The following is a 15,816-nucleotide window of genomic DNA, read 5'->3' on the forward strand; positions in this document are numbered from 1 at the left end:
CACTTAACTGATCTATATGTGATAGATCTGGCGTCGAGGCAGCTGACAAGCTGAAACAACCAGAATAATTTACTTCATCAATAATGAACGTGTGGACTTTCTGAGCCATTGTTTAAACGAGTTCTTCACGGGTGATTTTGGACAAGTAAGAAGGATTTCCTTTTCCAGAATTTCCATATTTATAAATATGTCCTGCTAAAAATGGATCAAACTGACTTATGAGCTCAAGTCGCCCTAAAAATTCCCATTCTGCATTGAACCAAATTTTTCATCTGTTCCTCTAAAAGCCAGGCCATGTTCAGCTAACATATGAATAACAGCTATTACACGTTCCAAGACATGTTCATAGTAATTGCACCCTTCTTTAATTTATTTTTTCAACTCTTGTCGCAAGCCTAAACCTTGTCTATGAGTTAAGTATGTTAACATAGAGTCTGGATGAGTAATGCTTCTTTCATGATGATCAATTACAATAGTATTTCATCAGTCACTGAAGCCTTCTCGTTCAACAAAATGCGAGGAAAATTTAGGGGAAAAAAGTTTACAAGCAAAGCAGTAATTTGACCCTGTTGATGGTGAATACAATTACCGCTCTCTCTTGTATTGCTCACCATTGGATTTTACCCAAAAGAAAAGTTTTTGTGAACAGTATCTTATTGGTTTGCTACGATTGAAAGTCCGGCAAGATTTGCCAAATGGCCCATTGTGGTGTTGACAGTCAGTGGGTCTACAAGCAATCCAATAATCCACATCATCAGCAGAGAAATCGAGCCACAACCCTGGATCTTTTGCTTTAGTTTCTTCATCTTTTGTGGACTGAAGCATTTTACCAAAGTCCAGTAGATTTTCATTTTCAGTAATTATTTCAATTTCAGACTGTCTTGTAGAGCAACTTGTATCAACATTAACACTAGAGATATCAGGAGAATTTACAGGTAAAGTGAGACCAGTTGTGAGACTTGTGCTAGTTGAGTCAGCCTGTGACACCTCAACGTCATCATGATGTTCTGACCTTGAAGTGGACAAAGTAGTACTTGTAGGTGTGAAGCTTGGTTCAACTTCAATCTTGTCAGAGTCAGATGCAGTACAAGTGACTTCTGAGGGCGGAGATGGGTTTTGATTTGAAAGGTCATGTTGTGTAAGTTGAGTGACAAAATTAGTCAGCTTTCCTGTCTTGGCCACTAAGTCCAAAGCCTCTTGTTGGTTCTTTTTTGCCAGTTTTCTCTTTTGTGCACCTCTTAATTGAATATCTTTCATCTTGCAGTCTGAAAAATACGGAAACAATAATAATAATAAAAACACAAAAGAATATGAATCATATATAATTATAATGATATGATCAGAAAAACACTGAAATTCATAATGAAAAACGTTGGTAAGTCAGTCAAACATACTAAACTCTAGGTCCACATTTATTCAAAGATTGTCAGAAAGTTATCTTAGGACCTAGGTCCAACAGCACATAAACATGAATTCATTAATACTTTTATTGATTTGCTGCATTCTAATTGGTTGAAAACCATTCGAGACCAGTCTCGAATCGATTCGACACTGGCTTCTATCCATTTTAGGAGAATTAGTTTTCAGTCATTGCAAAAGTTTCATTAAGGTTGTTGCTATGATAGCTGTATGCAAGAAGCTATGTAAATCCATTGTAAACCATAACGTATTCCAAAACAATTTGTGATCAACAATACATACTGCAGTAGCCTATATACACAGTGATCATTCTGTACTGGTACACATACATGACATATAATCAGTTGTAAACTGAACTGCACATCTAACTTCTAAATGCTTGGTTAGGCCTAGGCTAGAGTACTCTAATCCTAATCAAGTATCTGAAGAATGAGTTGTAACCTCAACTTTGGGCTCAGTTTTGACTTAATAACTTTCGATGAACCAACAAACCATGCATCAACACAATACGTATATGTCTGAAACTTTATATGCGTGCCTGGATACGAAGGTAAATTCAAAACTACGGCCTTAAATTGGGAATAGTCTACTTCATTACTCCAGGCTAAGTAGCGTTTCCAGTGTCCTTACACTAAACAAGTTACAGTATTTTGGCCAAACGTTATAGTCACTCAGTTCTCAGATAACAACACTAACGTTAATGCTAATACATTGCAACTGAGGCCACTAACGTTAAGCCTAGTACTCAGTACTAACCTTGCCCACATGAACTTGTTCAATTCATGCACTTTTTCAGACAATCCTAAATTGATTTTGTTGATTTGTCGGCTCTCCAATTTATCTTTGTATGACCACATTGCCATAGTACATACAATACTACTACTAGTAGTATAATGTATACATAACAACGTTAAGAATCATGTCATCGTACATGTCGAAATCTTACGCAGTTTGACCTAAAAGGTCGAATTATCGCCTTCAGACTGCTCCGATCAGTCAGTTGTTCTCTCATCTTTTCAGAAATGTAACATAACACATATACTGATCTGAATTTATAGTCTTCCATTGTTCGTTCTTCTCATTAAAAATATTACCAGAGGGTTGGGCCGGGTCGGAGTATTATGACGTCAGGATAGGATCAAGGAAGAAGTAAGGAGAATATGATTGTAATCTCCATTTTTGGGTCTAAAGACGGCATATTTTACAAAATGTTGTTGGCTATTTTTCTCCTAAATAAATCCCAGCTTCAGATCTGTTTATATTATAACATAATCACAAGGGAATGCCCAAATACTCTTATAAGTTACATGTAATCTATGAACGGTGGCACTGCTACAGTGGCATTCCTTTCTGAATTTTTTCTTGGTTTGATAAATTTCAAAACATGTACTCACACACAAAGGAGGTTTCTTTTACAGCAAGTTATTTAAAGCCAAAAAATACGGCTTAAAAAAGCTTCAGTGAGAAACATACTTATAAAAATATTACAAATCACACATGAATAATACAATACTAACGTAAATAAAACTAAAACACACGAGTCAATAACCTAAATATAACGTACGAAAACAGAAACCGGAAAAACAAAACTAGCTATGTCTCTGTACACATCTCTCAACATACGATCATCTTTTACCTGAAGTTTTATTAACATTTTGTACCACTCTTTACAGTAATGTTTCGCAAATCAATTACTTCTTACTTCAGAGACATAGTTTAGTAGTTTCTCGAAACTTTAGCTACTCACCGAGTCAAACAAAACGTTTTTCTAACAATGCAGAGTAAAGTCGAACACTATAGATAAGGACAAATACAAAAAAATCGACTAAAGTTGAGTGTGGCAGTGAAAGAGTTACGGGCATGATAGCTAGAGGAAGAACTCTGTGATTGATTTGCTTAATGGTTAATCCACGGCTGTCCATATGAAACGTTATTTAATTTATTACAATCCAGTTACATTATTTTGCGCTCGTTATAATTAGAGATCATTCGAAAAACCATTCTATAATACCTCTACAGAAACAAAAATACCAACGTGTTTAATGTTATCAGTAAACTCTATAAACTAGCAGTTGAATGACTGAGCAAGGTGTCTATAACTGTGTACCTACCAGTTAGTCTGCCTATTTCATTTTTTACATACGTAGTTTAATTAAGTGCATAAGCAGGTAGATAAACATATGCACAGCCTTTGTGCATGGCTACCTGTTCCTACACGAACAGATAACTAAATAAACAGGCAGAAAGAAAAACACATACACAGCCTTTGTGCACGGTTACTGTGTGAGATGTTTATCTATGTATATATACCAATTGGTCTACTGCTTAGGACAACCCTGAGTTGAATAATTGCATCAGAAACAGACACACAATCTTTGTTTACTGTTGGTTTCTTCTACACATGCTAGAGAGCTTCATGGGAACTTGCTCAGTGTTGTCAACGTTTTCGTTCAAATGACGCCGAACGTAAACACGAACCAATACTTTCCAGGTTTTCACCAGATTTCTAGTAGCTAACGGTTCTTCCGCAATTATGATAGCGTAATAAGCTTTACTCACCTAACTTTTCAGTCGCAGCAGCGTTGAAAGCATAGAGTACTTTTTTCAAAGAAACGAATTTTACTTGCAGTAAATTGGAAATTTTAGCTGGAACAAAACAAGGCAACGTAATTTGTTTGTTAGCTCTAATTTCGTGATCCAGTGTAGATCTAACGCGACAGACAGAAAGCTACACATTATCTCCTCGTAAACAAGATCGTCGCATGACTTGACTCAAACTATGTAGAACTATACAGTGAATATGGAAAAAGAGAGGAGGGGAGTTGGCTTGAATTATCCATGTATTGTATGTGCATTGGGAAGGTAACAAGAAAGATAAACAGACAAAGCTCTTCACATACACCATCTAATAATATATAGGCAACTAACAGACAGACTACCGTTCTGTCCAAACACTTAGTATTCCGCCATCAATATACCTTACTTTATACCTATAAATCATAGTTTACCTACTTATTGTTATATTACCTCTATGTGCTTCCTCACTCAACATATAACATCTGCTTCAAAAAAAATTAGAAATTCCGTTATCGACATCGATTCCAAGGGACTCGATACTGTACACTATTACATAAGTTGTTTTAATAATCGTTCCAGAATCAGAACTTAAACATGTGTCTAAGTATGTCCTCAATACCAGAAACATTGGTGCTAGGATATATCATCTGTCACTTTGGTAGTAAAAAGACGCTTGGAAGATACAAATATGGAAAATAAGCTACCATCTCATAATATCTACATTTGCACAAACGTTGTAGATAAAACATTATATCCTTAACTTCAGTAATAGGACTTAAGTGTTTCTAAGGCACGAAAATAACCCAGTAGCCTCCTTTAGAGTTTTTAATAGCATGAAATTAAAGGCTGAATATATTGCTTTTGGACGTTTTGCCATCTATCACCAAACAATGAAATCATTCGTAAGATGTTTTAATATATTTATTATCATGTTGCTCTTCCTTTCTTATCTTTATTTTTCACGAATGTTTTATCTTTTATTGGAGCAATAGTTTTCGGTAAGTGGATTTTTCTCGTACGGATGGTGACTCTATCTATAATTTTTTTATTTTGTGGGCTAACGTCTGCATTATAGTTTCCTGGCTCAAAACCGTATTTTTTGTGAACTGTAAACTGCCCAACAGTGCACATAAGTGAGATAAATATATCCTGAAAATAAAAACATTTCCACTTTTAATATGCTGTCAGTTTTAGAACAAGGCTACAATGAGCTATCCACTGTACAAACATGGAAATATAACCTGAGATTCTAGAGTTTATAAATCAGTAAACATAACGCTGTCCCATCTTGGAACACATAATTTTAATATCGATTTTCGATTTTGAATTTAAAAATGCAAGTGTCAGTTAAACAAATCCATTACCACTTTTCATAAAGCAAGGATATGAAACTAACACAAACCGAAGTTATTAGATATTTATTTTGAAAATAAAGCCAGAAAAGGAATACAATCTACCACTATCCTTTACACAATATTATCTAGCACTGTCCTATAAACAATATTATCTAGCACAGTTCTTTAAACAATATTATCTACCACTGTCCTTTAAACAATATTAACTAGGACTGTTCTTTAAACAGTATTATATACCACTGTTCTTTACACAATATTATGTACCACAGTCCTTTAAACAATATTATGTAGCACTGTCCTTTAAACAACATTATCTATCACTGTTTTTTAAACAATTATATTTAGCACTGTCCTTTAGACAATACTATCTGCCATTGTCCTTTAAACAATATTATCTAGCACTGTCCTTTACACAATAATATCTTCCACTGTTCTTTAAACAATACTATCTACCACTGTCCTTTAAACAATATTATGTAGCACTTTTTTTAAACAATATCATCTAGCATTCTTCTTTAAACAATGCTATCTAACACTGTCCTTTAAACAATAATGTCTACCAATGTCCATTAAACAATATTATGTAGCACCATCCTTTAAACAATACTATCTACCAATGTCCTTTACACAATGTTATCTAGCACTGCCCTTTAAACAATATCATGTATCACAGTCCGTTAAACAACATTATCTACCACTGTCCTTTAAACAATATTGCATAGCACTGTTCTTTAAACACTATTATATACCACTGTCCCTTAAATAATGTTATTTAGCAATGTCCTTTGAACAATAATATCCAGTACTGTCCTTTAAAAAATATTATATAGCACTGTTCTTTAAACAATAATATCTACCAATGTCCTTTAAACAATATTATGTACCACAGTCCCTTATACAATATTATCTTCCTCTATCATTTAAACAATAATATCTACCACTGTCTTTGAAACAATATTACGCAGCATGTGTGTGTTTTTCTTATAGCAAAGCCACATCGGGCTATCTACTGAGCCCCCCGATGGGAATCGAATCCTTGATTTTAGCGTTGTAAATGCGGAGACTTACCGCTGTACTAGCGGGAGGCATATTACGTAGCACTGTCCTTTAAACAACATTATTTAGCACTGTCCTTTAAACAGCATTATCTATCACTGTTCTTTAAACAATATTATCTATCACTGTCCTTTAAACAGCATTATCTATCACTGTTCTTTAAACAATATTATATAGCACTGTCCTTTAAACAATATTATCTATCACTGTCCTTTTAACAATATTATCTATCACTGTCCTTTTAACAATATTATCTATCACTGTCCTTTCAACAATATTGTCTATCACTGTTCTTTAAACAATATTATCTATCACTGTTCTTTAAACAATATTATCTATCACTGTCCTTTAAACAATATTTAATCCCTCACAAAGTAAATAATTATTTTATCTTCATCGTGTTTTTACTTTTTTTGTTATCGTTTCTTCAAAAGTCTCTCACGTTTTCTCCATGAGGAGAAGTTCAAATAAATACGTTCATTTAAATATCATTCGTCAAATACACTTGGTGTAAGTTATACAATAAATACCCTCTCGCAGATACGCTTGGTGTAAGTTGTACCTTACACATACAGTAAATACTTTATGGCAAATATGCTTGGTGTAAGTTATACCTTACACATACAATAAATACTCGATGGCAAATACACTAGGTGTAAGTTATATCTTACACGTACAATAAATATTCTATAACCAATACACTTGGTGTTAGTTATATTTTACACATGCAATAAATATTCTATGCCATGTATACTAGGTGTAAGATATAACTTATACCTAATGTATTTGCCAACGAGTATTTATTGTCTGTGTAAGGTATAACTTACACCTTGTATACTTGACATAGGGTATTTATTGAATGTGTAAGATATAGCTTACACCTAGTATACATGGCATAGAGTATTTATTGGATGTGTAAGATATAATTTACCGATGCAGTAAATATTGTACGACAAATACACTTGGTTAAAGTTATATCTTACACATGCAATAAATACTCTATGTGAAGTATACTAGGTGTAAGCTATATCTTACACATTCAATAAATAGTCTATGCCAGGTATACTAAGTGTAAGTTATATCTTACACATACAATAAATACTCTATGAGAAGTATACTTGGTGTAAGCTGTATATTACGCTTACAATAAATACACTATAACAAATTCATTAGGTATAAATTATACCTTACACATACAATAAATACTGTATGGCAAGTATACTAAGTGTAAGTTATACTTTACACATATAATAAATGTCTCATTTTGTTTGATTGATAACCTTGTGTTTTTTAACTTTTGCTCAGTTCACATCGACCCGTTTAAGGATCGCAGTAGCGGCCTCTAGTGGCATAATAAAAAGAATAAAAACAACAGTGTATTATGACACATCAGACAGAAGTGGGTTTATGAGGAGCATACGACAACAGTCTTCTGTCCTCACTTAACACGGCGACGCAGTTTTATTTTTTGGCAAGTATTCATTTTCTGAAACTAATTTTAACTTATCTTGCATCATATTTAATGAACTTAAGTAAAATATAGGTTTATAAACATTGTATCTCCAGTTTGTAAATGTGGTACCTCTCGTTTCTTCTTCAACAAAGTTGTTTTTTTTTGTAATAAACTTTTTAAATGGTTTAGACAGTAATTTTCGTGGAGTGCAAAATATGACATTTGAAAATAGTTAAATATTATTATGTATATTGATCAAAATTACTTTCTGCTGTTTTCTATAAAATTTAATTTTCTACGGAAAACTGATCACTTGAGTTAAGGGACCACAAGTACCAACTATTGTACACCTTAAGATTATAGTTACTTTGAGCTGTGGTCCCTAAAATGTTAAAGTCAAGTAATTAATGATAGAACTATGAAGACCATTACTGTTGTACAACGTCTTACAATTTACATAACACCGGATTATACAACAACATTACTTTACCTTACTTATGAAAACATTTCTAAATGTAACCAAGTTTTACTTTTCTAAACGTATGATGTGAAAACTTGCTTCTCGTTGAACGTACTTAAATAATGAAGTTTGAAGTGTTAACTTGCCCAAAAAACATTTTCTTTCGTTATTATATTGGAATTAAATACGTTTTGTTTTGTGAAACAATTTGTTATTGAAATGAAATAATTTCCTCTCTGGCACTTACTTTAAACGGGGAATTTTTCAAAAATATGATAAGTTATAAAAATAAAATATATTGCATCAGAGTTTTGTAGCCATGGAAACAGTAATATTTCAAGTAATAAATAAAACCAAGTTTCCCGATGGTCTCCACCTAGTTTATGAAATATTCTTAACCTACTTTCAGCACCAGAAAATCGTACAGCCAAAGGCATAAACTGATTCTAGGTAGTAACAATGACTTTAAATAATGATCTTGAAATTCAGCTTTTGTCAGTCCTTGTACTAGAAACAGGAAGCTCCTACCAACAGACAACGACGGATTTGAATAATGCGTAATTGTGCACAGTTAGAATCGTTAAACAAAATCGCAAGCAAACAGAATAAAAAGTTTTAAAAAGCAGAATTTAAAAGTAAAGCATATTCTGTTACTTTACTAATACGCTTTTACTTAAATTGTTTCTATCACTGCCATGTTTACTCTGTTTTCTATTTCATATTCTTGAACTATAATATACAACACGTTATTATAAACTATATTTTCCATATTTAAATTTAGATATTTGTTTCCTAAAGGTGGCATGATAAGGCGTCATGATAGCGTAAGATCTAGTTTTGTTTGTTTTTGAATTTCGCGCAAAGCTACTCGTGGACTATCTGCGTTAGCAGGTTACACTCCATTATCTTACGTGAGATGCAATGTAATGTACCGTAAACTGTATACTTGTTAGTCATATATCAAATACAGTGTATATGAGCCAGTTTTATATTATGTACAATGTAATGTAACATAAACTGTATACTAGCCAGTCTCTTTTGAAATACAATATAGTGTAGTGTAAACTATGTACTAAGTATTATTTTATCAGACACAATGTACGTATGGTGAAACAGCCTTATATCGTATGTAAATTACTATGACTTTCAAAAGAATTTACTGTCACGTATTGCAACCTTAAAGTTACATAAGCATCATGGTTTCGTGCCCAGTTAAGAGCCAGTCTCTTATTTTTCTACATACAGCACCTTCGCAGTTAGATACCCTTGCTCTTCGTCTTGTTCACTTCTAAAGTTTGTGCCTCACATACAGATTTATTTAAGTAATGCTCGACTTACACGCAAGAAGGCGTGTTTGGAAATATCACGCGATTCCTTCATTCTATGGTGCAAAAAAAAATTTCATGAAAATAAAGATATCTTGTAGAAATAATAAACTGTTTAGAAATCATATGCTGATGAATAGAAAATTGAATAAATCGTCAGTTTAACTGTAAGTAACTACTTTGTAGTACAGACATCAGTAACGTTATTACTTCTTTCAATAAAAATTAATGCATTACGTACACATTACTTCAATTATATACAAGGTGTACAAAAATAATGGAAGAACGTTAGATTTCTAACTTTTCTTATTTTCACATACGTGATTGATTTCGTGTTAATTCTGTTGTTAATCCAAACTTACAAGAACAGCATGTTGGACAGAACATGTAAAATTCACTGAAGAATCCACAGTTCTAGATTTTTAAGACACCTTTTGTTTACAGATAAAAACATGTAATTTATCCTATACCTATTACTACATTCATTTGTATAGAATTTATTATATAAGGATTGTATATTACTCAATGCACCCAGTGCTATACCTATTATTAAAGGATTGTATAACACTCAGTGAACCCAGTGTTATAGCTATTCTTTAAGGATTGTAAATCACTCGATCACCCATGTTATGGTTATTATTAAACGATTCTGTATTAGATTTTAAATCTAGTGTTATAGTTCTTATTAATTGATTATATATTAACTTTTACGTTTAATATTATAGTTATTATTAAACGATTCTGTATTAGATTTTAAATCTGGTGTTATAGTTCTTATTAATTGATTATATATTAACTTTTACGTTTAATATTATAGTTATTATTAAACGATTCTGTATTAGATTTTAAATCTGGTGTTATAGTTATTATTAAATTATTATATATTAATTTTTACATCTAATGTTATAGTTATTAGTAAAGTATTATATATTAACTTTTATATCTGCAGATATAGTTATTATTAACATATTATATATTAAATTTTAGATCTAGTGTTATAGTTATTACAAAAGTATTATGTATTAATTTTTACAGCTACAGTTATAATTATTATTAAGGTATTATATATTAATTTTTACAACTAGTGTTATAGTTACTATTAACATATCATATATTAATAGTTACATCTAGTGTTATAGTTATTATTAACATATCATATATTAATAGTTACATCTAGTGTTATAGTTATTATTAACATATCATATATTAATAGTTACATCTAGTGTTATAGTTATTATTAACATATCATATATTAATAGTTACATCTAGTGTTATAGTTATTATTAACATATCATATATTAATAGTTACATCTAGTGTTATAGTTATTATTAACATATCATATATTAATAGTTACATCTAGTGTTATAGTTATTATTAGCATATCATATATTAATAGTTACATCTAGTGTTATAGTTATTATTAGCATATCATATATTAATAGTTACATCTAGTGTTATAGTTATTATTTAATTTTTATATATTATTTTTATATCTGCAGTTATACTTATCATTAAAGTATGATATATTAATTTTTACATCTAGTGTTATAGTTATTATCAAAGTATTATATATTAATTTTTAAGTCTAAGCTTATAGTTGTTACCTAAGTATTAGATATTAATTTTTACGTTCAGTGTTTTAGTTATTATTAAAGTATTATATATTAATTTTCACTTCTAGTTTTATAGGTATTATTAAAGTGTTAATTAATTTCTATATCTACATTTATAGTTATTATTAAAGTATTATATATTATTTTTATATCTAGTGCTATAATTATTATTAAAGTATTGTATATTAATATCTACATTATAATATTGTACATTAATATCTATTATTAAAGTATTATATATTAATTTTTACTTCTTGTTTCATAGTTATTATTAAAGTATTATACATTAATTTTAAATATGCAGTTATCTTTATTATTAAAGTATTCTGTATTAACTTTTGCATTTACTGTTATAGTTATTAGTAAATTATTCTATATTAATTTTTATAGCTACAGTTATAATTATTCTTAACATATTACATATTTATTTTTACATCTAGTGTTAGAGTTATTATTAAAGTATGATCTTTCAATTTTTACATTTAATGTTATAGTTATTATTAAAGTGTTATATATTATATGTATATTAATTTCTACATCTAGTGGTATAGGTATTATTAAAGTATGGTATATTAATTTCTACATCTAGTGTTATGGCTATTATTAAAGTATTATATGTTAATTTTTATATCTAGATTTCATAGTTGCTATTAATGTATTATTTTTTACATTTGCAGTTTTAGTTATTATTAAAGTATTATATATTTGTTTTTTCTCTTGTTTATTTGTTTGTTTGTTTTTGAATTCGCGCAAAGCTACTCGAGGGCTATTTGCGCTAGCCGTCCCTAATTTTGCAGTGTAAGACTAGAGGGAAGGCAGCTAGTCATCATCACCCACCGCCAACTCTTGGGCTACTCTTTTACCAACGAATAGGGGTATTGACCGTCACATAATAACGCCCCCACGGCTGAAAGGGCTAGCATATTTGGTGCGACTGGGATTCGAACCCGCGACTCTCAAATTACGAGTCACACTCCTTAACCTACCGGGCCATACCCGCCGGGCCAAAACTCCAGTTCTGCTGTTGTTGTTGTTTTTCCTTATAGCAAGGCCACTGATTATAGCGTTGTAAATCCGTAGACATACCGCTGTACTAGCGGGGCCGGTTTTTCCTTTCAGTGTTATTGTTATTATTATATTAAAGTATCATATATTAATTTTTACATCTGGTGTTAGAGTTATAATGAAACTATTATATATTAATCTCTACATGTGAAGTTATTGTTATTATTAAAGTATTACATATTAATTTTACTTTTATTGTTATTGTTATTATTAAAGTATTTTATATTATTTTTTACGTATATCATATTAGTTTTTACATCTAGTGGTATAGTTATTATTAAATTATTCTCCATTTGTTTTTATATCTAGTGGTATAGTTATTATTAAAGTTATATATACATTTATTTTTACATCTAGTGGTATAGTTATTATTAAAGTATGATATATTAATTTTTACACCTAGCGTTTAGGTATTAAAGTATTCTGTATTAATTTTAACATATAGTATTATAGTTATTGTGTAACTATTACATATTAGATTTTACATCTAGTGTTATTGTTATTATTAAAGAATTATATATATATATATATAAGTTTTTACATTTAGTGTTATGGTTATTATTAAAGTATTCTGTATTAGTTTTTACATCTAGGGTTATGTTATTATTAAAGTATTCTGAGTTAGTTTTTACTTTCTGGGTTACAGTTATTATCAAAGTATTTTGTATTAGTTTTTACATATTGTGTTACAGTTATTATTAAACTATTACATATTAGTTTTTAATTTCTTGGTTATAGTTATTATTAAAGTATTTTGTATTAGTTTTTACATATTGTGTTGCAGTTATTATTAAGCTATTACATATTAGTTTTTACATCTAGTGTTATAGTTATTATTAAAGTGCTAGATACACTGCTGTCCAAAATATTAAGACCAATGAACATAAAGAAAAAATATGCATTTTGTGTAGTTAGACTCAACTACTTATTTGAGTAGAGCTTCGAAAGATGAAAATAAGAAAATAAAAAATAAAACACCTTTTTAGCATTTAATAGGGAAAATACGAACACTATGAAATTAGCCTAAATACTAGCTGGTGAAAAGTTTAGGACCATACCAAAAAGAAGTCCTAAACAGGGTAGGAAATGCTCAACAAGAGGTCTCAGTAGTGAGTTGTACGGCCGTCATTGCAAATAACTTCAAACATTCGCTTTGGCATGGTCGATATAAGCGTTTGCAGAAGGCTGGCTGGAATGTAAATCCAAGTGGTGAAGATGGCTTCACGAAGATCATGCATTGTTTGGAATTGACGTCCATTTCTGTAGACTTTCTCTTGCCATCCACCCCCAACTATTTACAATGGGGTTTAGTTCGGGCGAACACGCTGGATGGTCCAAAAGAATCACGTTATTTGCCATGAAAATGTCCTTTGTTCTGCGGGCATTGTGGATTGCAGCGTTGTCCTGCTGAAAGATCCAATAATTTCTACACAAGCGAGGACCTTCAGTCAATAAGGATAATCTCTCAGGCATGCCAATGTAGCCAGCTGCTGTTTGAAGCCCCTGTATAACTTGAAGCTCCATTGTTCCATGGAAGGAGAAAGCACCCTAGATTATGATGGAACCTCCTCCAATGTGTCGTGTAGAAAATGTCTCCAGTTGGATATCTTTATCGTGCCAGTAACGTTGGAAGCCATCTGAACCATCCAGGTTAAATTTTTTCTCGTTAGAGAACAAAACCTTAGTCCAATTTTCTACGTCCCATGTTTGGTGCTTCTCAACAAAGTTTAACCGAGCTGTTTCGTGGTGTGGAAGGAGGCGTGGCCTTTGAAGAAGATTACGATTGTTAAAGCCTTTCTCTCGTAGATGCCGTCTTATTGATTTTGAACTGCATTTGCGTCCGTAAGGGCCTTAATCTGGTTCGACGATCGGCTAGTGTCTTGTCTGACAACCCGTCGAATCCTCCTGCTCAACGCCGGTGAACTTTTCTTGGGCCGACCACTTGAATTTCTCGTTCCATATCCCTCAGGATCTTTTAAGAAATTTGCAACAGCAGTTTTACTACATCCAATCTCACCAGTGATGGCACGTTGAGAGAGATCTTGCTTTTGCAGCTCGACAATTCTGCCACGTTCAAACTCAGTCAACTTTTTAGCCTTTGTCATGTTTTTACCCAATGTAACACAGAAGATGTCAGTGGAAGATGTTGACAACGCTAATGCTTGAACACAAATGACTAAATTTCGTTACGTGTTTACCGATTAACGCTTCGTTTCAGTATGGTCTTAAGCTTTTGACCAACATTTAAGCTAAGTTCATAGTGTTCACATTTTTTTCTATTAAATGTTAAAAAGTGTTTTTTTTATTTTCCCTTTTCTTATTTTCATCTTTCGAAGCTCTACTTAAATAAGTCGTTGAGTCTAACAACGCAAAATGTATATTTTTTCTTTATGTTCATTGGCTTTAAGAGTTTGGCCAGCAGTGTATTAATTTTTATATTTAGTGTTATAGTTATTATTAAAGCATTATAAGTTTAATTTTACATCTAGTGATATAGTTATTATTAAAGTATTTTGTATTAGTTTTTACATCTGGTGTTATAGTTATTATTAAAGTATTATATATTAATTTTTACATTAGCAGTTATAGTTATTATTAAAGAATTATATATTAATTTTTGCATCAGCAACTATAGTTATTATTAAAGTATTATACGTTTGTCTTTACATCTAATGATGTAGTTATTATTAAAGTATTCTGAATTAGTTTTAACATATAGTGTGATAGTTATTAAAGTATTATATATCAGTTCTTACATCTAGTGTTATAGTTGTTATTACAGTTTTCACTATTAGTTGCTACATCTAACGTTATAATTATTATTAAAGTATTCTGTATTAGTTTTTATATCTAGGGTTTTAGTTATTATTAAAGTATTTTGTATTGATTTTTACATCTGGTGTTATAGTTATTATAAAAGTATTATATATTAATTTTTGCATCCGCAGTTATAGTTATTATTATAGTATTATATATTAATTTTTACATCTGCAGTTACAGTATGTGATTGTTTATGACCGTGACTCTGAACTATAGTTATTTTTGTTTTTATCTGACTGTCAGTTGCAGTCTGTGGCTGTTTATAACCGTGACTCTGAACTATATTGTTTTTGGTTTTTATCTCCAACTATGAGCTATAGTGTGTGACTGTTTATAACCGTGACTCTGAACTATGTAGTCTTGTTTGGTTTTTGGATGTTACTCTGATCTATAGTCTCTTATTAAGGCGACTTACCCCTGACCCTAATCACTAGTCTGTTTTTCGTTTGAACACTGACTCTGACTTACAGTCTTCTTGTTAATTTTACCCTTCACTTTCGTCTTTAGTGTTGTGGTTCTTAACCCTGATCCTGATCAATAGTGTTTTTATTCGTTATTCTGACTTTTAGGCTTTATTTTACCCCTGATTCTGACCTTTAGTCTTTTTTGTTTTTATCTTTTATTCTGAGTTATTATCTGTGGTTGTGTTTAATATAGTCTGTATGTCTGTTA

Source organism: Tachypleus tridentatus, chromosome 2 (assembly GCF_004210375.1).
Source record: "Tachypleus tridentatus isolate NWPU-2018 chromosome 2, ASM421037v1, whole genome shotgun sequence".
In the NCBI taxonomy this organism is placed as follows: Eukaryota; Metazoa; Arthropoda; class Merostomata; order Xiphosura; family Limulidae; genus Tachypleus; species Tachypleus tridentatus.